Source organism: Gymnoscopelus microlampas (assembly GCF_963454915.1).
Source record: "Gymnoscopelus microlampas genome assembly, chromosome: 18".
Classification (NCBI taxonomy): Eukaryota; Metazoa; Chordata; class Actinopteri; order Myctophiformes; family Myctophidae; genus Gymnoscopelus; species Gymnoscopelus microlampas.
The window spans coordinates 47,046,367-47,059,875 of record NC_139955.1 but is presented as its reverse complement, the minus strand read 5'-3'; the positions used below and the strand labels follow the sequence as shown (position 1 = coordinate 47,059,875).

Sequence of the window (13,509 nt, the reverse complement as noted above, 5' to 3'; positions counted from 1 at the left end):
TGTGTGTGTGTGTGTGCGTGCGTGCGTGTGTGCGTGCGTGCGTGCGTGCGTGCGTGCGTGCGTGCGTGCGTGCGTGCGTGCGTGCGTGTGTGTGTCAAAGGAAGACACATAGTTGCAGAGTGTGATAAACAGAGAGATTAAACAACAATGACAAACAGCTGCCTGTCTGGGACTCACCTTGACCTTTGACCCGACTGACTGACCGCGCACACGTGCCTGCTGCTCGTGTCCAAGTGGCCGAGTGCAATGTGTGTGTGTGTGTGTGTGTGTGTGTGTGTGCGTGCGTGCGTGCGTGCGTGCGTGCGTGCGTGCGTGCGTGCGTGCGTGCGTGCGTGCGTGCATGCGTGTGTGTGTGTGCGCGCACGTGTGTATGCGTGTGTGCGCGCCTGTGTGTGTGTGTGCGTGTGTGCCGCGTGTGTCTGAGTGTACGTTCAATGAATACTATTAATAATAATAATTATACATCCAATTGATACAGCGCTTTTCTCAGTACTCAAAGTCGCTTTGTTTACCAAATGACAGTTTCCTCTACCTGGTATTAGACTGTCATTGTTTTACACTCCTGTGAAACAGCTGTAAAGGCTCATAATATTCACTAGTGTTGATTGATTGATTGATTAGAAATTGGGCCTCTTCCTTACTTCATTCACAGGTGTTACCAATGATACTAAACATTGTAGCACAGTGGTTCTCAAACTTATCTCTGAGAGTGTACACATGGAACCGTAAGGGGCCATTTAGAACTAGCCTGGCATTGGCCAGACTGATAACTTGGATTCACTCTCACGTTCCTCCCCGGTATCAGTCTGGACTTCTGCCCATAGGGAGCGAGTATGAGAACTGTTGTACGGACAGCAGTTGAAATGCAGTCACTGATTGGCCCGATCATTTTTTGATAGGGGGGCACGGTGTGTGTGTGTGTGTGTGTGTGTGTGTGTGTGTGTGTGTGTGTGTGTGTGTGTGTGTGTGTGTGTGTGTGTGTGTGTGTGTGTGTGTGTGTGTGTGTGTGTGTGTGTGTGTGTGTGTGTGTGTGTGTGTGTGTAGGCGGGCGGGCGTGTTAGTAGCCGTATAGAAGTAATTGAATGAGACATAATGGCCTCATCCACTTCACTCTAAACGGCCCATGTGTCCGTACGGTAGCGTAAACGCCGTTGGCTTCAGTCATTTTATGAATATGAGTATATTATAGTATATATATGTAGTGGTTATTGCCTTGGTAAAGTCCATGTTTGACACTTTGTGAGAGAGATAAAGATGAAAGGAGAGAAGAGAGGCCTCAGGGACGAGCTAATTGGGCTTCATCTTCTCATTTTAACCCTCTCAATCCGCAAACGCATCTGTGTCACTTTCAGATTCCTTTGGCTATATTCAAAAATAGCAGATCTACAGTAATCCTGGTCTCTATACTGCCTCCAACTGGTCAGCCTGGGAGCCTGAAGGAGGGGAAAGGAACTGGTTGTAATATCGTGTTCCTGCAAGCGCTACGTTCTACCGGGGAAACTCCCCCTGTCAGGTGATAAGCCGCTAGCTCCTCGTGCATTGAAGGAGGCATGAGCTCGGCTCTAGGCTCTCCCTAGGCTGGCAGAGTGAGAGTAGCGCCCATGATTACTTAGACAATTGGCACTGGGTGAAAAAATGGGTTACAAAATCGTGGGATAAAAATGTAAGTTAAAAAAACATATATCTTTGATTGGCCAGTGTTCGGGGCGAGGTAATCTCCCTGTTTGTCTAAGAAACCGTGATGACGTCATAACATAATCTGTCCAATGAGCTTGCAGCCGTGACACACCCACTTGGTAGAGTTGTTTATAAAAGGTGCGAGCACTGCGCTGACGTGATCCATTGTAAACATTCTAACGCTCTCTCCCCAGTAGTCTCTCTCTCCTGTAGTCCCTCTCTCACATGTAGTCTCTCCCACCTGTAGTCTCTCTCTCCTGTAGTCTCTCTCTCCTGTAGTCTCTCTCTCTCCTGTAGTCTCTCTCTCCTGTAGTCCAGACGACGTTCCTCTCATGGCCTTCCTGTCGTTCACAACAAAGATCACCATCCTCACCGTCCTGCCCTTTGCCTTCCTTGACCTGCTGCTGCCCGTAGTAGAGGCGCAGATCGCCGCATACTCGTCCGACAACAAAAGGAGGAACTTCAATTACAACTCCTTAGACTACGGTCCATTCTTACCGTACGGCGGACTGAAGGGCTTCCTGGTCGTCGGTCGGCCAGAGAACGCCTGCGGGCCCGTCGACCCCGCCCCCTCCGGCGGCGAGGGCCCCTTGATCACTCTGCCGTGTGCTCACGTCTACCACATGGACTGCGTGCCGTGGACCCCTGGCTGTCCAACATGAGGAGGGACACGTGTCCCACGTGCACGCACAGGGTGGAGCTTAACGTAGCCAATGATAGCTTGGTGTAAGAGGAACTCGTAGCCAATGATAGCTTGGTGTTGGTGTAAGAGGAGCTCGTAGCCAATGATAGTTTGTAAGTCAGTGGTTCTCAAAACATATTAATTTCAAGGACCCCCATAACTCTTATTTGGTTCCATTTGCACACTCTTAGAGTTACAGGCCTGTAAGGGTCCATCGTGAACCCCACTTTGAGAACCACATTATTTTTTGGCTTTCTTTGTTTGTTATAAAGTTAAAGCTCTATATTGTGAGAGTAATCATTGTATCAACGCTGGTGACTTCCACGAACCGCAGGGTATTGAAAGGGGTCCCTGGCTGTGCATTCAAAAGTGAAAGTGAAGATGTTTTCTATTCTTTTTTTCACCTCACCACCTAGCACCCACCTCTTCAGACTCCCACCTCACCCCCTAGCACTCACCTCTTCAGACTCCACCAGTGGTGTAAAGTAACTAAGTACATTTACTGAAGTGCAGTACTGTATGTTTTACTTTACTGGAGTATTTCCAAATTTCTGTACTGTTACTTCTCCACTACATTTCAGAGGCAAATATTATACTTTTACTCCACTACAATTATTTGAAAACTTTAGTTACTAGTTACTTTGTAGATTTTGATTATTATTATTACAAAACATACATTAACCACTTCAGCCCTGTATATATTTCGGCCATTTGAAAATAGCCAATCTACAAGCTCCATTAGGCATTGTGAGCTTGTAGATCTGCTACAAGATACAAGATTTGTATGCATTTCATACATTTGAAAATTGTGAAATGGGACATTCTGCATAATGAGTACTTTCTACTTTTGGTACTTTAAGTACATTTTGATACCAATGCTTTTGCACTTTTAGTACATTCAAAGTCAAAGTCAACAGAGTATTTCTATATTACAGTATTGATACTTTTACTTAAAGTAAAACATTTGAGTACTTTTTCCACCACTACGTCCGATCTGCACCAAAAGTGGAACAAACACTGTTAAGGTCCTGCTATGACAATAGTCAAACCAGGGACCACTGGCCCAGATGATGTTCTTATTGTTTTCTCACTCAACATACAGTATGCAGGGTATCTGCACATTTCTAATCTGCACATTAAAGTCCTACAATTTAAGGACTTTTAAGACCTTTCGTAATACTTCTAAAATGAAAATAACAAAAAATAAGACCATTTAAAAAGTAATCAACAAACTATACTATTAAGAACTTGTCAAAGATTGGCCAAATTATCGAAGAATAAAGTGGAAATTGTGGAAATATCCGATCTACAAGCTCCACGCGAGGTGTTGTGAGCTTGACATCTGCTATTTTCACAACATTTATCTGTGGCACCGAGTCAAACAAAACGTAACGCCTCAACTCCTACAATTCCAAGAGCTTGTCAGGATGGAGGGTCCCCAGTTAAAATATGATTATTTTGAGGGGTCCACACTTCAAATATTACTATATTATTTTGTAGGGGTTGCAGCCTGAAAAGTTTGAGAACCACTGTTTTATTGCACACTCCATGGCTAGTTTAAGGTTCCATGTATTCAATTCCTCAGTAACGCGGTAGGGTGCCGTTATCCTTCTATGAATTCACCAAATCTCAGTCTGTGCCTCTGTACTGGGAGTAACTCGGAAAGCGTCCGACCGAACGCTCTCAAACCTGGTGTGTGTGTTGTCCCATATGACCCGGTGTGGGGCAGAATGGCAATTGGAACAGACCAACGGTTTCCGAGAACCGAAAAAACACTAATATCTGTATCTGTCTGATGATAAAGCACAAATTCTCAGGAAGTTTTCGTGAGATTGTACACATCGGCTTCCCTAATTGGCCAACCCAAACCGTTGAATGTCACGGATTGGCATCACGTCACGTTTGTGTCGCTTGGCAAGAGTACGTTCCTGGTTGGCCAACCCGTCCCATCTACCTTTTGGTCACAAAGGCGCTCCTCTAACCTTAAGACCGCCGCTGCCCAACATTGCCATCGTAGAACTGCCTGGAAATCTACAGATAGGCAAGGTTTTTTCTACGTCTATGTTACGTCACACCCAAGGCATTTATAAGGACCTTACTGCTCTGTGTTCAGAAGGTTAGACGCTCAACGAGAGAACTCTCCTCCGTTGTCTAAAGATGGTCGTGCATAAGGAAGAATCCTGCTTGGTCATTAAGCTCCATTTAGAGAGTGCCAGGGAAAAGATTTTTGCGATGAAGCAGATCTGGGATGTGCAGAAAACTCACCTGATTGAGGAGCTGCAGATGTCAGCTGACAGGTTCCAAACAATGAACGAGACCCTTCTGCAAATGAAGCAGACGCTCGAGGACAAGGATGAACAGATCACCTCCCTCAAACAGGGACTAGTTGGAGAAAATGAGGCTTTGGCCAAGAAGAATGAGCAACTCCAGAACCAACTGGACCTCATCCAGGAAGAGCTGAGAACCAAAGATACTCTGTGCATAGAGCTGGAGAAGCGGGGGAAGGGGAGACGGGAACTGGCTGGAGAAATCGAGACTTTGGCCAAGAAGAACGGTCAGCTCCAGAACCAAATGGACCTCAAAGAACTGAGAACCAAAACGGCTCTGTGTATGGAGCAGAAGAAATGGGGGAAGGAGAGGCAGGAGCTGTCCGGAGAAATCCAGGCTTTGGCCAAGAAGAACGGACAACTCCAGAGCCAGCTGGACAACATCCAGGAGGATCTGAGAAACGAAGAGACCCTGTGCATAGAGCAGGAGAACTGGGCGAAGGAGAGACAGGAACTAGACGGAGAAATGGAGGTTTTCGCCATGAGAGAGCAAGTCCAGAACCACCTGGACCTCAAAGAACCGAGTACCAATGACTCTCCGTGCACAGAGCATGAGAAATGGGGGAAGGACAGACCGGAACTGGCTGGAGAAGTCGAGGCTTTGGCTAAGAAGAATGGGCAACTCCAGTACCAACTTCTGGATGGATTTCAGGATGAGCCTCGAGGGTGAGGACCTAAGGTGCCTCAGACCTTGAAAAGCTGCAATACTGGTTCTGAAGAAACTGTAAAGTCAATGTAAGGACAGGATTATACAACAGCAAAGCTTTCAGCTGGAACCATCATTTCTTCACACCGCTGCTGCATCCACGGCCAGGCAAACTTGTGAGGCAACAGGAACATCAGGGGATGGACCAACACCAGACTCCTGAACAGTTTCTATCTATAGTAGCAGCAATTAGACTGCTGAATAAGAGCTAAGCCTGTTGCTACTGCACAGACTGCACTGAACATGTGTTTTAAATGGACTCTCCTTTACATACATTTCATGACTCTTAATGTATTGCCAATGCACTTTATCTTCTATGCTCTAATCCTATATTTTAACTGCATTGACGAGCTTGCATAATTAAGAATTTCTCCCATGTTACTTGTAATATAATATGATGTGATAATAAATATTCTGATTCTGATTATTGTTGATTTTTTTATTAGATATAGGTTTGTAGAGAGTGTATAGGGACAAGATATGGGTAACGCCAGAACCAGCTTGACCTCATTCAGGAACCAGAACCAACTGGACCTCATTCAGGAACCAGAACCAGCTGGACCTCATTCAGGAACCAGAACCAGCTTGACCTCATCCAGGAACCAGAACCAGCTGGACCTCATCCAGGAACCAGAACCAGCTGGACCTCATTCAGGAACCAGAACCAGCTGGACCTCATTCAGGAAGAGCTGAGAACCAAAGAGCCTCTGTGCAGCATGGCGTAGGACATTGGTTCTCAAAGTGGGGTCCGGGGACCCCCAGGGGTACTTGAGGGGGTTCCAGGGGGTCCCCAGCTAAATGATGGATAGGAACCAAATGGATCCTTATGGGTCTGTAACTCTGAGAGTGTACAAATGGAACCAAATGGACCTTAACGGGTCCATTTGGTTCCATTTGTACACTCTCAGAGTTAAGTTAACATTGATTTTACAACATGAATTGGGGTCCCAGAGATAGAAATGCCATTAAATGGGGGTCCGTAGCCCTAATGCATGTCAACCTGGGGGTCCTTAAAATGTATCTTTTCAAATGGGGGTCCGCGGGCTAATAAGTGTCCATTTGGGGGTCCTTGACATGAAAAAGTTTGAGAACCACTGGCGTAGGAGACATTGGGGAAGGAGAGACAGAGACTTGATGGAGAGAGAATGAGGCTTAGACTGAGAACAAATTGCCATTCAATACAAGAACAGCAAACCTTCCAACTTTTTTATTTTGTCTATTTAGAGTTACACTTTTTCTCCCAATTCAGTCAAACATTCTGCTGCCCCTACTAGCTCACTTCCCAGTGAGGAGCCCCCACCGAGAGGAGGTATAGCTTGTGTGGCGAAACATCCTACTCATCGCGAGCTATGTGAACGCACTATAGAGTTGGGGACTGGAGTTGAGAGTTGGGGAAGTCCCGGCAAAGACGCGCTGTGATTGGCCAGTAGTCACTTCGAGTGGCAGGTGGGGCAAACGCTCTCCCCATAACATGATTTACAATTCTGTGCCTATCGGTACATAACTCAGACGGGGCTGAGTCGGCACGAGCCAACTTCGCAACGTTCGGCACGGCAACTCGCTCGCTTTGGCACGCTCGGCGGTGCCTCTCTCGTGGCTCAAGTTCGCTTGAGACTGCGCCCCTCCATCGCGGTCCAAAACTATACTTTATCGGGGGAAAAAAGTAGTCCGCGGTTGTTTGAAAAAGTAGTGTCACAAGTGGGAATCGAACCCAGAATCCCAGGGGGTGTGGGTTAGGAATCTAGTGATAACGAGGCAAGCCACTGAGGCCGGTGCAGTGTTTTACTATGTTGGTGTGGCTCTCTGTCTGTCTGTGTGTGTGTGTGTGTGTGTGTGTGTGTGTGTGTGTGTGTGTGTGTGTGTGTGTGTGTGTGTGTGTGTGTGTGTGTGTGTGTGTGTGTGTGTGTGTGTGTGTGTGTGTGTGTGTGTGTGTGTGTGTGTGTGTGTGTGTGTGTGTGTGTGTGTGTGTGTGTGTGTGTGTGTGTGTGTGTGTGTGTGTGTCCTTTTCCGGGGCTAATCTCCCAAAATTACTGGACTGATCAGCACCAGATTTCTTTTGCACACTGCCAGTAGGCCAACTTATACACATGCTTTTATTTTTTTGAAGTATTTAACTTACATTTAATAATGGAATTTAATGCAGCTTGTATCGGGATGAGCCATGCCTAACGTTGGAGATGAATACAATTTGTGGTCAATTGCGTGATGCATTTGGCGTTTTTGTTGTGAAATAGGCCTCTCCTGGCTGCAAACACAAATTCTCCATCTCACAAGCCCGTTCATTTGCAGTTTCAAGAAAGGGGGAGAGAGAGAAACAGAAAAACAGGCTAGTTATCAATATGGGCCGTGTGAAATATACAGTGCATAAGGTGAAATATACAGTGCATAAGGTGAAATAGACTGTGCATAAGGTGACATATATAGTGCATAAGGTGAAATATACAGTGCATAAGGTGAAATATACAGTGCATAAGGTGAAATATACAGTGCATAAGGTGCATGGTTAAAATAACAGTTAACAAGCTGCAGATGTAATAGCAGATAAATACTTACAATAGGTGCATGGTTTAACCAATTAAGACCGGGAACGCATCTGTGTCATTTTTAGATGTCTTTGGCTATTCAAAAATAGCAGATCTACGAGCTCATAGTGCTGTACTTGGCTATGAGCTATGAGCTTGTAGATCTGCTATTTATTTATTTTAATCGTGAAAACTTCTGCAAATCTTTGAATATATATATATATTTTTAAGCGAACATGTATAACTGTCAAATGTCTCAACAAAATGATGTCTTCATTTTACTGAAAACTATTGTTGCTACTGTATATCAGTGGTGCTCAAACTTTTTCTTGTCAAGGACCCCCCAAAATTATATGTTTTTGGCCCACCGATCCCCATCAAAATATGTTGTTCCAGGGACTCCCCAGAAGCACATATTTGCACACATTTTCATGATTTTGCGCTATGAGCTTGTAGATATGCTATTTTTGAATAGCCAAAGAAATCTTAAAGTGACACAGATGCGTTCCCGGTCTTCATGAATTAAGTAGTATATTAAATTATATGTTTATTTTTTTGTTCCTTAATCACCACTGTTTGAGATTTTCTTAACGTGTTAAAGGAGGAGTTCACCCAAAAAATGACTTATTTTCTATCAATTGCACACCCCATGAAGCCTTGAATTCATGGAGTTATTTTTGTTTTCGTGGCATTCCTAAGCCAATAATTTGATGACCGTGTGTATTTCCGGTAGGAGACACAAATAATCTACTTTGTGTCTCCTACCGGATACATTAGCCGGTAGGGGACGGGAATCAAATTATTGGCTTATGCCACAAAAACTAAAATAAATCCATGGATTCAAGGCTTCATGGGGTGTGCAATTGATAGAAAATAAGTATTTTTTTGGGTGAACTCCTCCTTTACACACTGCTGTATCACTGCTGGCGGCCCACATGCGTGAGCTTGTAGATCGGCTGTTCTGGGCTAATGTTGGTTAGTGGTTACTAATCAGTAGCGTGTTGAACACACAGCTAAATTGGGGTTAGTGTCAGGATTAAACATTTAGAAGTCACGTTTAAGGAGTTGAAATTAGAGTTATGCCTGATTTACTCTACAGACGATGATCTACAAGCTGACAACACAGTGCTACCTGTTGTCATCTTGTAGATCTGCTCTTTTTCAGCTTTAGGCTTAATATACGGTAAAAAAAGATCCCCCCCAATTTATTTTTTTGAAGGCATTCATAAAATCACTGTTGTAAAATGTTGATGTCCTCACAAGTATAGCTGTATACTCTGTCACCATGCTTTGTTTTTTTTACCATTCTTACTGTCATACGGCTGCTTGTTTCTCTTCCTGGAATTGCTGGAGCATCTTTATTATTTCAAAGTACATTTTTGTATTTTTCACCCTTGTGTGGACGTTGTGATTGACTTTTAGGCCAACAGCTCCATCTTGTGGCTTGAAGATGCAAGTAGCTTGAAACTGGATGCATGAAGCTTGCCTCTGAAAACCAGTGGTGCCAAATGTACTCACACACACAGGTAAAAGTATCAATACTGCAATGTAGAAATACTCTGTTACAAGTAAAAGTCCGGAATTAAAAATGTACTTGAGGAAAAGTACAAAAGTATTGGTATCAAAATTGTGCAGAATTGTGTCATTGTGCAGAATGTCCCGTTTCACAACTTTCCAAATGTCTAAAAACCTTTTGAAAATAGCAGATCTACAAGCTCACAATGCGCCGCATCGCGACGCATTGTGAGCTTGTAGATCGGCTGTTTGTTTTTTTGTAGATTGGCTGTTTTCAAATGGCCAAAATGTATATAGGGCTGAAGTGGTTAATGTATGTTTTGTAATAATAATCAAAATCTACAAAGTAACTAGTAACTAAAGTTTTCAAATAATTGTGGTGGAGTAAAAGTATAATATTTGCCTCTGAGATATAGTATAGTAGAAGTAAAAGTACTGAAAATTGGACATACTCAAGTAAAGTAGAATTACCTCAAAATTGTACTTAAGTACAGTACTTGAGTAAATGTGCTTACCGGTAGTTACTTTACACCACTGATAGCCACACCCTAGTGTTACTGAGTAATAGAATACTCGTGTTATAATGATACAGTCTACGTATACGTGCAAGTAGACTATATCAGAGTCAGTGTTCGTACGGCATTGTATTGAGTGTTACTCCAGACTCAGTTATTAGTCTATTGACCAAGCAGAGCGATCAACTATTGTGTGCCTCATATATCCACACGGAGAGGAAGGGAATGAGAAAGAGATGGACAGGGAAGCGTGGAGGCTGTGAAGGGTTAACAGCTAAGCTACCAGGGAGGAGTTTCTCTGTGAATCTAAAGAGGAAGTTAAACGGTGAGATTAGTTTGGTGGCAGCATACACACTACACACCTTCAACAAACCCTCGTTATACAGGATTTACAGAAATACTGAGAACTTAAAGACAGGTGAGTAGCCTACAGCAGATAAGGGTGTATTATTCATTAACCAGGAATAAAATGTAGGATATATACATTGTATTATTTTATTTTTTATATTCTTTGAAATTCCCCATGTTAGTCTTTCAATTGGTAAAATGACACATTTGTATTGAGCTCTATTCCAATACAGTCCAGATAAGATTTATAATAATGGATCAATAATCATTAAGCTAACCCATTCATGAACTTCCTGCATAATCTGATGCTTTAACCTTTGTTCTCAGTGTGTAGAAATGGCGTCTGCCAGCAGTCTCCTGTCTGAAGAGCAGTTCGTGTGTTCTATCTGTCTGGACGTGTTCACTGATCCAGTCACCACTCCATGTGGACACAACTACTGCAAAACATGTATCACACAGCACTGATGTGTGTAAGTGTCCACTCTGTAACAAAACCTTCTATAGAAGACCAGAAGTCTTTGTCAATACTTTCATTTCTGAGATGACTGATCAGTTCAGGAAGTCACTGCAGCTGAAAATTAATTCCAGCACACACCAAGAACCAGCTGAACCAGATGACGTGTCCTGTGACGTCTGTACTGAGACCAAGATCAAGGCCCTGAAGTCCTGCTTGGTGTGTCTGACCTCCTACTGTGGGACTCACCTGGAGCCTCATCAGAGAGTCACAGCATTAAAACGACACAAACTAATCGACCCTGTAAAGAACCTGGAAGATGTCATGTGTAAGAAACATGACAGACCGCTGGAGCTGTTCTGTAAGACTGCCAGATGTGTGTTTGTCAGTTCTGTGCCGTGTCAGACCACAAGTCACATCACATTGTATCTCTGAAAGAGGAATTTGAAGCTAAGAAGGCTGAGCTGGGAAAGACTGAGGCTGAAGTTCAGCAGATGATCCAGACGAGGCAACTGAAGATTCAGGAGGTCAAACGCTCAGCACAGCTCAGCAAGAAAGACGCAGACAAAGAGATAGCAGACAGAGTGCAGCTCTACACTGCTCTGATCAGCTGTATTCAAAGGAGCCAGGGTGAGCTCGTTGATGTGATCGAAGAGAAGCAGAAAACAACAGAGAAACAGGCTGAAGGCCTCGTTAAAGAGTTGCAACAGGAAATCGCTGAGTTAAAGAAGAGAAGCTCTGATCTGAAGCAGCTCTCACAATCTGAATACCACCTCCACCTGCTCCAAAACATCACATCCATCAACAGCCCTCCACCCACCAAGGACTGGACAAAGGTCAGCGTCCATCAGTCTTCATATGGGGAGGCTGTGAGAACAGCTGTGGCTCAGCTGGAAAAGACACTCAGTGAAGAGATGGAGAAGAAGCTGTGTGGTGCTGAGCTGAGGAGGGTCCAGCAACATGCAGTGGATGCCCCTGGTTCAATCAGCCAAATGCCTGTTTCAATCCCCTTCCATGACTGTTGTGACCTTTCCCACCCAGACCCCCAGTTTACCTGTGTCAGCTGCTGGCTCTTCCACTCTGGTGCCTGTAGAGCGGTAAAATACTGTCACGCGTATCATGATATCCGCCCACTAGGGGTCTGCCCATGCGGAAGGCTGTGCTCCAGAAAGCCTCTCATCTTGTGTAGGTATTGTGGAACAGAGTATTGTAATGTTTGTTGGTCTAGGAATCCCGGCGTTGTATGCACCTGTGGCCAACCATTTGACGAGTAATTCTCATTGTGAATTGCACTTAACAGGCACATGTATCAATATCGGTTAATTAAGTCCACACAGAGATATCAAAATTGTATCCTACATGTGGGCGATATGTAGCATAAATCACAAGTGTAAATGTTGCCTTGGATTTAAAAATACATACCTTGCTTGATATTTAATATCAAGCAAGGTCTTAATTAGCCTAGATGTCTTAGGAAAAGAAAGCTTCTATTAAGGAAGGTTTTACCATGAGGTTTAGGTTAAAGGGAAGAGAAAGTGACGTTTAGGAGTGGTCCATCAACAGGAAGAGAAACATTCCACCTAACCCCAACAATAATGGAAATGAGTATAGTCCTGTTACTGATCCTCTTGTCCTCCTCGCTGTGAGAGAGAAGCTCCAGAAAGTGATGTGGAGTCATACACAATGATACAAATTCATATTTCTGCCACCCATTTGTAGAACTGTCTTGATATAATCCAAAACGGGTTGATTTATGGCAGTGGTTTGTTTGATTATGAATAATATTATTGATCAAAGTTTCAAATAAAATGAGTACATCAAAACAAAACAAGCACAGGATCCAGTGTCAATCAAGTCAATCTGCGGTGTGTGTGTGTGTGTGTGTGTGTGTGTGTGTGTGTGTGTGTGTGTGTGTGTGTGTGTGTGTGTGTGTGTGTGTGTGTGTGTGTGTGTGTGTGTGCGCGCGCGCGCAAGCGGTTGAAAATCTTTCACACACACAGCATCTGTGACGTCTACACATGTCACGTTTTGTTCTACCCCGGGGTATCTCTAAAACTAAGGCTCTGAGGGTTTATTCCTGCACTATATATCATGCAGTCAAACATGTATTTTAACAGTCACATTAGTACTGCCACCTTTAAGAATATAATAAAGGACTTGTGTTTTCTGTCTTGAGTAATTGTTTCCTGGAGATAGGTGTTTGAACATCTTTTTTCCTTCCTTTTTACTGAATTGAAATGTCCTCTATGTTTCTTTTGCTTTACTGTTACATGTAAAGCACTTTGAGTTGCCTTGTTGTCAAAATGTGATTTAAAAATAAACTTGCCTTTCGCAAAGATTGAAATATCATAGCCTATACGTTTGTTTTATTATTATCTATAGCCACTAAAATAGATGCCAGAAGCTACTGTCCTCAATCCAAACGTAGGCTATATTGCCTAAATATTTACGGGTATTTTTTGTTGTTGTCTTATTTGTTTTTTATTGTTGTCTTTATGCTCAATATTAATACAATCCACAAGCTCAATGAATGTGGATGATTGTGGGCAGTGGTGGAAGAAGTACTCCATATATTTACTTAAGTAAAAGTAGCAATGCCACAATATACAAATACTCTGTTACAAGTATTAAAGGGATATTTCACTTTCAAAAAAACTTTTGGTCATTTTGTGGTCTACTCAGGCCCTTGTGAACCCCCCAGACAGTTTTTAAGTTGCTTGATTCAGTATTTAGATATTTGATATTCATTTTATCAGCCACGCC

At 43.5% G+C, this 13,509-nt stretch overlaps 1 pseudogene across 1 annotated transcript; it reads left to right on the top strand.

The window, feature by feature from the left end:
• Positions 1 to 10,255: 10,255 nt before the first annotated feature.
• On the top strand, positions 10,256 to 13,265 carry LOC311065604 (E3 ubiquitin-protein ligase TRIM47-like; annotated as a pseudogene). The gene is made up of 2 exons (XR_014602931.1): positions 10,256 to 10,362; positions 10,620 to 13,265. The product of XR_014602931.1 is annotated as an E3 ubiquitin-protein ligase TRIM47-like (transcript).
• The last annotated feature ends 244 nt before the right edge of the window (positions 13,266 to 13,509 follow it).